The 11,767-nt window shown below is 42.9% G+C and overlaps 1 pseudogene; it reads left to right on the forward strand.

Moving 5' to 3' along the window:
• The first annotated feature begins 7,355 nt into the window (after window positions 1-7,355).
• Window positions 7,356-7,941, forward strand: LOC103656823 (annotated as a pseudogene).
• The last annotated feature ends 3,826 nt before the right edge of the window (window positions 7,942-11,767 follow it).

Below are 11,767 nucleotides of genomic sequence, written 5' to 3' on the forward strand. Positions count from 1 at the left end.
AGCCTGACATGGGGCTCGATCTCATGACCCTGAGATCATGACCTGAGCCAAAATCAAGAGTTGGAGGCTTAACCAACTAAGTTACCCAGGTGCCCCTCCCCCTTTTTTAGTGAGAGAGAGAGAGAGGAGAGAGAGAAAGAGTTTTATCTTTACATTTATATAAGAAACATAAACCTTGGTCCTTTTTATTTTAGCTTAATTGTGAAATGACTGGGTTTTCTCCCTCACCCTTTTCTGCTAGGCAATATTAGCAGGAGAAAGAGTTTTCTTTTTAAAAAATGTGTAGATGGGAGCGCCTGGGTGGCACAGCGGTTAAGCGTCTGCCTTCGGCTCGGGGCGTGATCCCAGTGTTCTGGGATCGAGCCCCACATCAGGCTCCTCCGCTGGGAGCCTGCTTCTTCCTCTCCCACTCCCCCTGCTTGTGTTCCTTCTCTCGCTGGCTGTCTCTATCTCTGTTGAATAAATAAATTAAAAAATCTTAAAAAAAAAATAAAAATAAAAATAAAAAATGTGTAGATCTTTCATTCTGAAGAACCTGACATTTTCCCTCAGGCTCTATTGAAGGAAACACAAGATGGTGTATGCTGCCTGTGAGAGCCAACACAAGATGGTGTATGCTGCCTGTGAGAGCCAGGAGTAAGAGCATGGGAACTATGAAGAAGGACATGAAGGGAAAATGACCAAAATTTCCCCTGACTCCTTCTCAAACAGAATAACCCTGTTACAAGGCTTCCTCTGGGTGTAAAGACATCATTTTATGTGCATTTAGTAAGAGGTTGGTGCTTGGGGCAAGACTTGTCTACCAATAGGATTCAGAATAGTATAATCATGCCGGAGTAATTAGCGGGCTGGGTCTGCCAGGGGCTTATGTGTGCGAAGGACTGAGGAATTTCCCAGGGGAGGTCTCATTTTCGGGGAAGCCCAGGAGGCAAACTTGACCTAGTGAGAAAACCTTAAATTTTTGGAGCAGAGAAAGAATTCAGAGTTGAGCTTTAAGTGGACTTGCATGTGGTTCCTGAGCTGGGAAACAGAGGGTGGTGGTAAAAATGCAAGAAGCTAAAAAGGAAGGAGGAGGAGGAGAGGAAAAGAATGTGTCTGGACAGGGGTGACCTACCGGCATTGGCTGTGACCACTGTCCCTATAAGCTTGGGTTTCTGCTGCTTTCTCTGGGGAGGCTGGGTCTCTAGCCTCCGCGGATGATGGCCGCCACTGGTGTGCTGACAATTAGTTTAAAAAAGCGCAAACAACCCCAAACTCCATGATGATAAAATAAAAGGAGATCAGATAACAGCAGGGAATAGCTAAGTAACAATCACTTGGAAGGAAAGGCTGCAATTTCATATGAAATTACTAGTTCTTCAAACATTAACAAGATATCAAACTTCTTTCACCAGAGAAATGCAGGGAAAAAGCTTTTATTGCTCTCTTGTGCAAAATAATACCAATTTGATGGATTTGTAGAAGAATACCAACCGGTTCTTATCTCAAAAGAAATTCTTGGGAAAGAATTGCCAAGGAAAAGCTGTCATATGGGAAATTACTTTGATGCAATAGTAGACTCCTAGTGCACTCCAGGCAAGCCATCCAAGAGGTCATAACAGCAAGTCTTGCAGACTAAATTGAGATGCTTAAATCACACGGTTTATTGGAGCAATATAAAACATATACCCCGTAGCAAGGGAGAAGAGATCTGGGGTAAGTTTACACTTAGGATGGAGTGGAAGGACCACAAAATCGAATCCTTTGTTTCCTTTTTTTTTTTTTTTTTAAGTAGGCTCCATGCCCAGAGTGGAGCCCAGTGTGGGGCCCAATGTAAGGCTTGAACTGATAACCCTGAGATTGAGACCTGAGCTGAGATCAAGAGTCAGATGCTTAACTGAGTCACCCAGGTGGTCCCCAGCTGAAGCCCATGTTACACAGTTGTTTCTATTTCCTCTCTCTAACCTTCTCCTTCTCTCCTTCTTCCTTTTACCCACTGCTTCTTCTTAACTGTGTCGCATTAATTTTTCCTCGTGGTGGTGTGGTTCCAAAGACTGGAGCTGAGTTTGAACAAGGAGACTTGGCAAGCTCAAAGTGTCTGGAGTCAACATACATTTGTTGGCACAAGGGCCAGGATGTGGGGTCACAGCTGTAGCTCACCCACTTGTTTGCTGGGAAGCTGTGACCTTTATCTCTTGGACAGAGTAGCTGCAGAGCCAGAATGGTGCCCCAGCGGCTGGCCAGTTTAGAGATGACATATGGCAGTCTGAAGGGGGCTTGGTTTGTACTTTTTGCTTTGGTCCTTCCATCATTTTCTCTTTCTGAGTAAACACTCTTGAGTGTTCTGTCTTAAAAAATAATGTATTTCATTCATTCTGTCTTGAGCATGTCTTCCGGATGGACAATGATCTACACTTAACAGCACATCTTTTGAATTCCACTCGTGTTTCACAAGCTACTTGCATACTCACTCGTGTGATTTAGCACATCGCATGAGTCTTACCCATCCTACTTGCTTTTTCTTGTTGGCTACAGTAGAACTGAATATTCTCAATTAATAGCAAACACATGTGACAGAATATAAGTTTTGCCTGCCTCACACACACAGCACATCTCACCATCATCTATGTTTCAATGAAAGAATAGAGCAAAGCGAACTGAAAATATGGTCTGTGCCCTTTAGCATCGTAGAGTTGAAGAATATTGCTGCTATCATTATCATCTATTTTTTTTTGAGTGTCTGTCTCAGCTAAATGTCTGACATATGTTATCCCGTCCTCACAATGAACCCATGAGGTAGGTATTATTACAACATGTCTACAGGTAAGACAATTGAGGTTTGCAGAAGAGGGATGTACTCTTAGGGCCAAGTGGTATGGGGACAGCAGAACAAGGAAAGGAGCCCTGTATCCTCTGACCCCCAATTGTTCTTCTCATTATTGGACTGGGCTCTTCTCTTCCCAGCACTTTCTTGGGGGGGACCCTTGGGAGGGTCCTTCTGCGGGGACCTCCAGAATGGCTTCTTCTGCATGTGCTAATTTCAAATAATGATGTGGCATTAAAATTCAGGCCACATATAAAACAGTTAAAGAGAATGACCAATTTAAAGTAAATCAAAGAGCTGCATGGCACATTTAGTCACATTGTAGACGTAAGTGGGTTGTGAAAGCATTGTGTCAGAAGGAAAGGCCAAATTGTTTAGTTAGCTGGAGAGAGGCAGCATTATATTCACGGAGGACGGCACTCATGTGAAGAAGAGAATAGCTGTACTTCCCTGGTATGATTACGAGTCAGTTACTGTACACACATTACTTGAAATCCACACAACCACTCTGAAAGATGGATAGACAGGAAAATGAGGTGCAGGCACTACGTCACTCAGCCGAGAAGCAGTGGAGCTGGGTTTTGATCCCAGCTTGTCCCTGCTCTTTTCTCCACGACCCTACCCAAGATGGCAGACATGGAAGATCGAATGTGGTAGTTAAATGGGAAGTTGGAGGTCAGAGAGCAGGTTTCTGTTTCATGGAAGAGCCAGTGGAAACCTGTAAAAATGGAATATATGAAATCAGAATTATAAGTCGCCTACTAAGAGAGAAAGTACCTTTGGATAAATGAAAAGGAAGCAACCTTTGCTTATTCAAGTTTATCCACGTTCAGTATAAGTAGCATACTTTCTAGGCCCTGAAATGTTTAAAAATGCTCTGTGCGTGTGTTTATGTGTGTGTGTGTGTGAGGAGTGGTTTACAAAGGTTATTAGCTGAATTTATTAAGTTAAGACAAAGGTCTCAAGTCAGATTACTCTGCGGTACATATTCTGAGCATTCTCAGCCGTGCCAAGGAGATAAGAATTGTCAAGTGTGTGCAACATATATTCTTATGAGGTTAAAAATATAAATCTTAATTGCTTTGAATCCACGGACATCACATTTTGTAAAAAATAACTTAAATGTAAAATGTCAGAAAGTTTGACAACCAGAAGGTGGAAATATTTCATCACTTGGACCTATTGTCAATCATTCCAGATCTTTCCTCAGATTGGTTTCTCTGGGAGTTTTTTTTCTTATTTTTTCCTTTCTTGACTTGAATCGCATTTTTTCCCCACTGACTATAATATCTTGGTTTAACTTCTGATGGCTAGCATGGTAGCAGTAATCAATATCTCCAAATTGTAGTTGTGCTTGACAAGCTGAAGTTAAATAAAAACACATCTGACAGTTTCTAAATCTAACACGTTAGTAAATCACATTCTTCCACGGGTTACAAAGTGAGTTACTGGCAGAATGGGGTAATAACTGTGGTAGAGACGTGTAGGAGAGCTGTCATGAATTTGCCTCTATGGAAAACTAGTTCTGAATCTCTTTTCTGTCAAAGAAAATGACCTCCATGCCACTCTAAAGCAAAGTCACCCTTTTAGGCAGCAGTCTTTAATTGGTTTATGTAATTGGTCAACATATTTAATTACCTGGAGTACAGTTTTCAGCTAAACTATGTTGAAAAGTTCGTCTGGAAGTTACATGACTTAAAATTTGATATTTTGAGGCACCTGGGTGGCTCAGTCAGGTAAGCGTCCAACTCTTGATCTCAGCTCAGGTCTTGATCTCAGGGTTGTGAGATCAACCCCCACTTAAAAACAAACATGTATTATTAAATTTTAGTGGCTATAGTGGAAAACTAATGGCTACTTTCAAAATTTCAGGCTAAAGGAATCATTTTTGACTTTGGATTATTTATGTGTTTGGGGAGGGAACTGCACCGGAACTATTTTCCGAGGAAAAGTGAGGCCCTGCCCATGGGAACTCCCCTGGCTGCTTTCTGGGTGATCTCCATAAAGGGCATGAGTCCTGGTATGCATTTTGATTTTCATGAGATAACACCCTTATCTTTTTCTGCTTGTTAAATCTTATTGGACTATTCCTTCCAGGAACAATGACTACAAACTCCTGATGACCAAATCTCAAAACAGTGTCATGGGGCCATGAGCCCACTGATTCCCCTAATATTCTGATTTCTGTACCTCAATCAAGCCAAATCATGAGGGACCACACAGTGTTGGTACTTATGGAATTGCACTCTCTTGGGTGCTGTGTTCTTGCATCTTGTTGGGACATTAAGCTGCCATGGGATGGTTACTGTTGAATTTATACCTACCAGCAAGGCTTCTCCTTTCCATCTTGCATAAAACTTATTTTGCCTCTCTAGCCTTCGTGTCAGTAGTAGAATCCAGGGGGTTTTGCCTTATGATCTCTTGGTCTGGGTGGCTACCTGCTGATTGGGACACCCCTCTGACTGGTAATTTACAATGGGGTAGATTGGTGACAATGGACTATTTGTGGAACAGTGGTCCATCACTTTCTCAATACCTACTCAAGGGTCTTTCCTTCTGGATGTTGCCTAGTTTCCTGAATATATCCTCCCGCAACCCTCCTCATTATTTCCTTCTGCAGTCGTCCTCGCTCAATGCTGCCACCTTTCCCCACAGAACAAGTCTTTCTCTTAGGATTACAGAATTCTGGCCCTAGGTCGTTTTTCTTTCTTGGGTTTCTCCTGGATCTTAACATTTTCTCTATTCACATTAGCATCTACTGATTTCTCAAGAGGGAAGCCTGAACACTGGTCTCAGGTCGGGAGTGGTGGAGGAAGTGGGGGATGCTTCCATTCTATGTGAAGTATCTAAAGTCAAACACATTTCACCATCAATCTTTTTTTTTAAAAGATGTTATTTATTTATTTGAGAGAGAGTGAGAGAGTCAGAGATTGTGAGCGAGTGGGGGGAGCGGCAGGGGGAGAAGCAGACTCCCTGCAGAGCAGGGAGCTCAACGTGTGACTGGATCCTGGGACCTTGGGATCATCACCTGAGCTGAAGGCAGATGCCTAACAGACTGAGGCACTCAGGCGCCACACCATTAATCTTAAATACTCATACAGATGTGACTTGAATATTCACTTTGAGTTGAGCTGAACCAAGTCCAGTTCAATCTAGACTCAACTCCAGTCTGAGATGAAGATTGAAATTTCATATCTGTTTTTTTCTGTCCACATCTCACCTCTACATATTACGAAACCAGTTCCTTTGCTTCGAGACATTTCTCCAAGATTTCCATAGAGAAAATTATAAAACTTTATTAAGAGATATAAAAGAGAATTTGAATAAATGGAGAGACTTATGTTTATGGGAAGGAAGACAACATCGTAAAGATGCCACTACTTCTCAACTCGAATTATAGATTCAAAGCAATTACAATCAAAATCATGGAACGTGCAAAACTAATTTTAACAACTTATGTGGGAGAGAAAAGGGTCAAAAATAGACAGGATAATTCTGAAGTATCAGGTATGAGAACTTAATGGGAAATATGATTAAGGCAGTGAGGTGACAGCATAGGGGTAGGCATGGGGTAGATATTTACATAGTATCAAAGGACCCTCAAATGCTTATTGATTAGATATTATTATAAGTTCAAAATACTTATATAAACTTATAAGAGAAATTTGGCAGACACCAAAGTAATCAGTTAATAAAAGTTAACTTCAACATCATGTGCCTTTTTATAGGATGCTCTAAGAAGGACCCAGAATCAATTCTGTGGTCTTCTGGCCTAAAATGCATAACCTAGAGGAGATTATGAGGAAATACCAGACAAATCCAAAATGGGGGACCTTCTACAAAGTAACTGGCCTGTACTTCTCTGGAGTGTCAAGGTCATGAAAGACAGATGACTGAGGAACTGTCTGAGCTAAAGAGACAGGACAACTATGTGCAGCATGAAAGAAACTGTTGGGGCAACTAGCCAAGTTAGAATGGAGTGCGTGGATTTAGCGGAGGCGGTATAGAATGCCATTCTCCTGGGTTCAGTGGTTGTATTTGGCTGTGTAAGAGATTCTCTTTGTTTTTAGGAAGTACACACTAAAGTATTGATTTACTAACGGGTGTCATATTTGATAGTAACTCTCTGAAATGGTTCCGAGATAAAAAACACACCTGCACACACACAGGAGGAGAGAAAGAGAAGAAAATGAGAATAAGGCAAATGTGATAGAAGATTAACAGCGATGGGGGGGGCGAAGGTATGTATGGAAATGCTTTGCATTTTTCTCTCAACTTCTCTATAAGTTTAAATTATTTTAAAATAAAGAATTAGAAGAGTACATTGGGAACTCCTACAAAGAAAAGCACACGTGACCTAAGAACGCAGGAAAACGCAAACAGACATTGCACCCAAGAGCGTATTCATGCAGGTGCAAAGCTGAGGACCGAGTCTGGGGGATCCGCGGGCGCGCTCACCTGCGTCCCCCCTTCAGTCCAGCGGTGGTTGGGTCCCCCTCGCGCGAAGGGGCCAAGGCGTCGCGTCTCAGGGCAGACAGTCGAGGTACAGTCTTTAAAAAAATACAACAGAAAAATGGCTTCGAAGCCCATCCCGGTGATCCTGGCCAAAGGAGCGGAGAGGATGGAGACAGTCATTCCTGTAGACGTCCGGAGGTGAGCTGGAGTTGAAGTCACCACTGCGGGTCTGGCTGCCAGAGTCCCAGTACGATGCAGCCCAGGCGTTGTCATCTTTCCAGGTGCTGGTCCGGAAGAGGCCAAAAAAGAGGGACCGTACAACGTCGTGTTCTGCCGGGAGGTGACCCAAGCTCGCACAGGATCTGAGTCCGCTGCCGTGAAGGAGACACTGAAGGAACAAGAAATCAGGCAGGGCCTCGAAGCCGCGCTCTGTACAGGCCCCGCGGCTCTTTTGGCTCCTGAAATAGGTTTTGGAGGCAAAGTTACAACGCACCGACTTGCTAAAGACAAAATGATGGAAGTCGTTACAGCGCCGGCGAGAAGCGTGTGGGGAAGGACGGCGCGATCCGCGGGAGCCGAGGGCCTGGAACATTCCTCTTTGAGTTTGCTCTTGGGACTGGTGAGGCGCCGAGCACAAGGACGCGGCTGACCAAGGGAAGGGCCCGCCGGTTCTTAAAGACTAGGCCCCAAATCTTTGATGATGAATTCGAGAAACGGGGCTGTTTGTAATCATTCGCAGCGGGGTCGCTTTCAGCTCCGCTCTGGTGCCGTCTGGCTGGGAAGCGGCAGCCTCCCGGAGTTGCCCGCCTGCACGCGTGTCCTCGCGGTCCTGGACCCTGACTGCGCAGTAAGTGGCATTTAGCAAACAACTGATGGAGACTTGTGCATTTCTGGTTTCCCCTTTTGTGTGTGTGCGCGAAACCAAATTCATTGCAAATGTTCCCTGTTGACAGAGCTGCTGAGATAAACGAACAGGGAACCCATTTGACACAGCAAAGAGGAAAAGCATAAAAGCAAAGAGTTAAGAAGCTTGTGATTTTCTCCCCTTGTTAATTGTGTATTGTTAATGTGCTATTAAAAAATACCAGTGGGAAAAAGAAAGCATATTTATGTGGCCAATAAAACCATGACATAGTATCTGGCATCATTCATGGTGCGGATCAAGACCACAGTGAGGCGCCATTTTGTATCTTTTGAACTGCCAAAAAAAAAAAAAAAAAAAATCTGGAATTATCAAGGATTTAGTTTCAAACGATCCATTATAGATTTCTGGAGGGAGTGTTATTTATTGCTGTCACTCCAAGCAAGAGCTTGTCATTGTCCCCAAATGTTGAACATTTATATACCCCATGACCCAGCAATTCCACTTTAGGTATACAGCTAAGAAAATCTCTAATATGCATACACCTGGGAACGTGTATGGCAGGCTCATGGCACTACTATTTACTGTGGAAAAATCCTGAAAGGGCCTAAATGCTCGTCAGTGGAAGAGTGGGTAAATGAACTATGGTGCATGTGCTCCATAGATAAAGTTAACAATGTCATAAGAAATGAAAAAAGAAGCCACCCCCAATCACATACAGCACAATACCATTTTTGCAAAGTGAAATAACTAAAACTTAAAAATGGTGAATATGTAGTCAGTTCATAAAACTGTGTAAAAAGAAGGCAAGAGGACCATGGATATACAGAGTGTGTGTTTTTGTAGCCATAGAGAACCCTTTGCCTTAGAGGTGAATTAATGTTTCTGTTTCCGAACAACAAAAACTTTTGGCAACTCTTAATTAAAAGGCTCTTTTGGCTTTTATTCATCAAGTTTTTAAAGTCTTAGGGTTCAGCCTTATGCAGGGTATCCATTAAACAGATTTGGCCTGTAGTGTATTGTGGTGGACGAAGTAGGAAGTGTTATACACTAAAATATAGTCTTCATGAAGACAGAGACTTTTGTTTTTTGTATTGACTATTGTATCTCAAGGCTCTAGAGGAGTACCTGGCACATAGAAGACAATCAGTAAATAATATTTCCGAATGAATATAATGAATGAATGAGAACTTTTCTCGTGTCTCAGGGTGACATTGCAGTAACATAGAGTGTCCAGTGGGTGGAGCCCATGTTGCGTTTTGTATATGACAGAAGCCGTCAAAAATTTTTTGTGTGTTCATATAGTTGAATGAATTTTAGGTGGTTCTGCTGGAGCTCTGTAATAAGTTTAGATTTTCTTTGAAGTACATTAATTGGTGCCAAACTTCAACCTTTTTCATTTGGTATTTGTTTGTGTTTGATTAACAACTTTTTAATAGAGAATTTAAATCATTTGGCTTTTGAGTTAATGTTAAGTGAAAAGTCTTTCTCCCTGTGAAATTCAAGTAGATTGTTAAATCTATCGCATTTATTTCTGAGTAAAAAGCTAAGAATGTTAAAGAATGAGAAAAATCTGTTTAAAAGAGAATGAGCGGTCATAGGTGGTAAAGAATGTAACCTGTCAACTTGCTGACATCTTCAAATCAAAGCAGTTTTCTCTGTCATATAGTTTTTTTTCTCTATTATATAGTTAAAAGGACTGGCATTCACGTAAATGCAGTGTATTTGAATTAAATTAATTGATTTATTCAGTTTTCTTTCTTGAGCCACTGATCTAGGTGCTCATGGTCACACGGTTCTGTACATCAGCTGACCAGGCCCACTTCTCACCGCTTCCCACTTTAGAAAACTCAGCTGTGCTTTTGGAACTCAGGATCTGTCATCTGCAAAATTCATAGGCCCTCTACTTCTCTGAATATGCTTTTTACTTTTTTGCTCAGCGGAAAGCTGGCTCTTGTGTGAGGACCCTGCTTCTCTGTCTCTCTCATTCTCCCCCCACCCATGCCCTCGTACCTGGGGGCCTGGAGGGGTAGGAGAGGCCTACTGGCCCCTCATCGCCATGCTGACCATTCTCCCTCCAATTCCCGAAAACTCCAGCCTTGAAATCCCTGACATCAAACTGTTCTACAACCCCTGCTTGCTTCATCATTGACTTCCATCCCTCCTCCTCCTTTCTTTAATATTTTTAGCTCCTGGCTCACTGCCATTGTCTTCTTAAAACTCCTGTAACAATTTGTGGTTATTTCAGTATCCAGATAAATGGTTCTTTCAACACTCCGTGTTCTGGGTTCCTTAACCTCCTCTTCTCCTGGGATCTTGTCCTTTTCTTTACCTCAGTCCTCACTCCCGTGGTCATACTGGCCCCTGTGTTGACCAAAAATGACTTTCCTACCTTAACCTCAGTTTCAGGACCCACTTTCCTACCCCTGCAGCCTCTTTCTCTACTCCCATCTCCCTGATGCCCCGTCCTCACTTCTGCAACCCCAGCAGACCTTCAGTCTCCTGCTCAGACCAGCATTTCTCCTTCTCTCGTTCTCCCTCGTGACCTCATTTTACAGGCATACCTGGCCTGGATTCCATGCTTGGACATCATGGCAATCCCCTTGCTTCATCCTTCATCACTGGTGCCCGGAAAACCCCAATCCTAGTTTAACTAATTCTCTGCCTGCTCCACGCCTGCCCCCTTCCAGATGATCATGACCAGATGAAAACCTGCAGCCAGGACCCCCAGTTCCCATGAATGGTACCCCCATTAACCTTATGCAGGCCTTTCCCACTGCCTGGCCACCCTCCTGCCTCTCCCCGGCCTATTCCTTCTCCTATTTTTCTCGACCAATGATTTTCAAATTGTGCACTAAAAAAACTAAATAGATTGGAACAGAAAAGAACGTAATAGAGTTCTAGCACCTAATAAGGGTAAATATTATTTCATGAAATGCTTGTTTCAGTTATATGTGTACCTACATTTACATATGTATGTGTGCTGGGTTAGGATGTAAAAGGTCCTTTCATTGAAAAAAAAAGTCCAAGGGGTGCATGGGTGGCTCAGTTCGTTAAGCATCTGACTTTGATCTCAGCCCAGGTCTTGATCTCAGGGTCATGAGTTCAAGCCCTACATTGGGTTCCACGCTGGATATGGAGACTACTTAAAAAAAAAAAAGTTCAAGAAGCATTGTCTTAGACAATTATTTCACATCTTCTCTTTCCTCAAACATTCATCCCCTCCTCCATCTCACTCTCATCTGATGACCCTGCTATTAACTAAGTAATTAGGAGCGTTTAGAGGAGAATTTCTTCACCTGCCCACCTGCCTGTGCCCATAACCTGCTCTCCCTCCTGTTACTGTCTGCATCCCTAAGCCCTGTCCCTTCACTTGTCTCCTAGATCCCCATCAGTCCTCAGCTGCTCAAAAACACTGGTTTTATTAATTACCCTGTAACTAGCTAGAACTTCATTCAGGTTCTTTTTAATGCCTCATCAATCTCCTCCTCTCTGCTAGATCATTCTTATTAATACCAAACATTCTATAATAGCTCCCATCATTAAAACAAATATCAGGGGTGCCTGGGTGGCTCAGTCAGTTAAGCGTCTGCCTTCGGCTCAGGTCATGATCCCAGGGTCCTGGGATCGAGTCCCACATCGGTCTC

This window comes from Ursus maritimus, unplaced genomic scaffold (assembly GCF_017311325.1).
Source record: "Ursus maritimus isolate PB19 unplaced genomic scaffold, ASM1731132v1 scaffold_21, whole genome shotgun sequence".
Classification (NCBI taxonomy): Eukaryota; Metazoa; Chordata; class Mammalia; order Carnivora; family Ursidae; genus Ursus; species Ursus maritimus.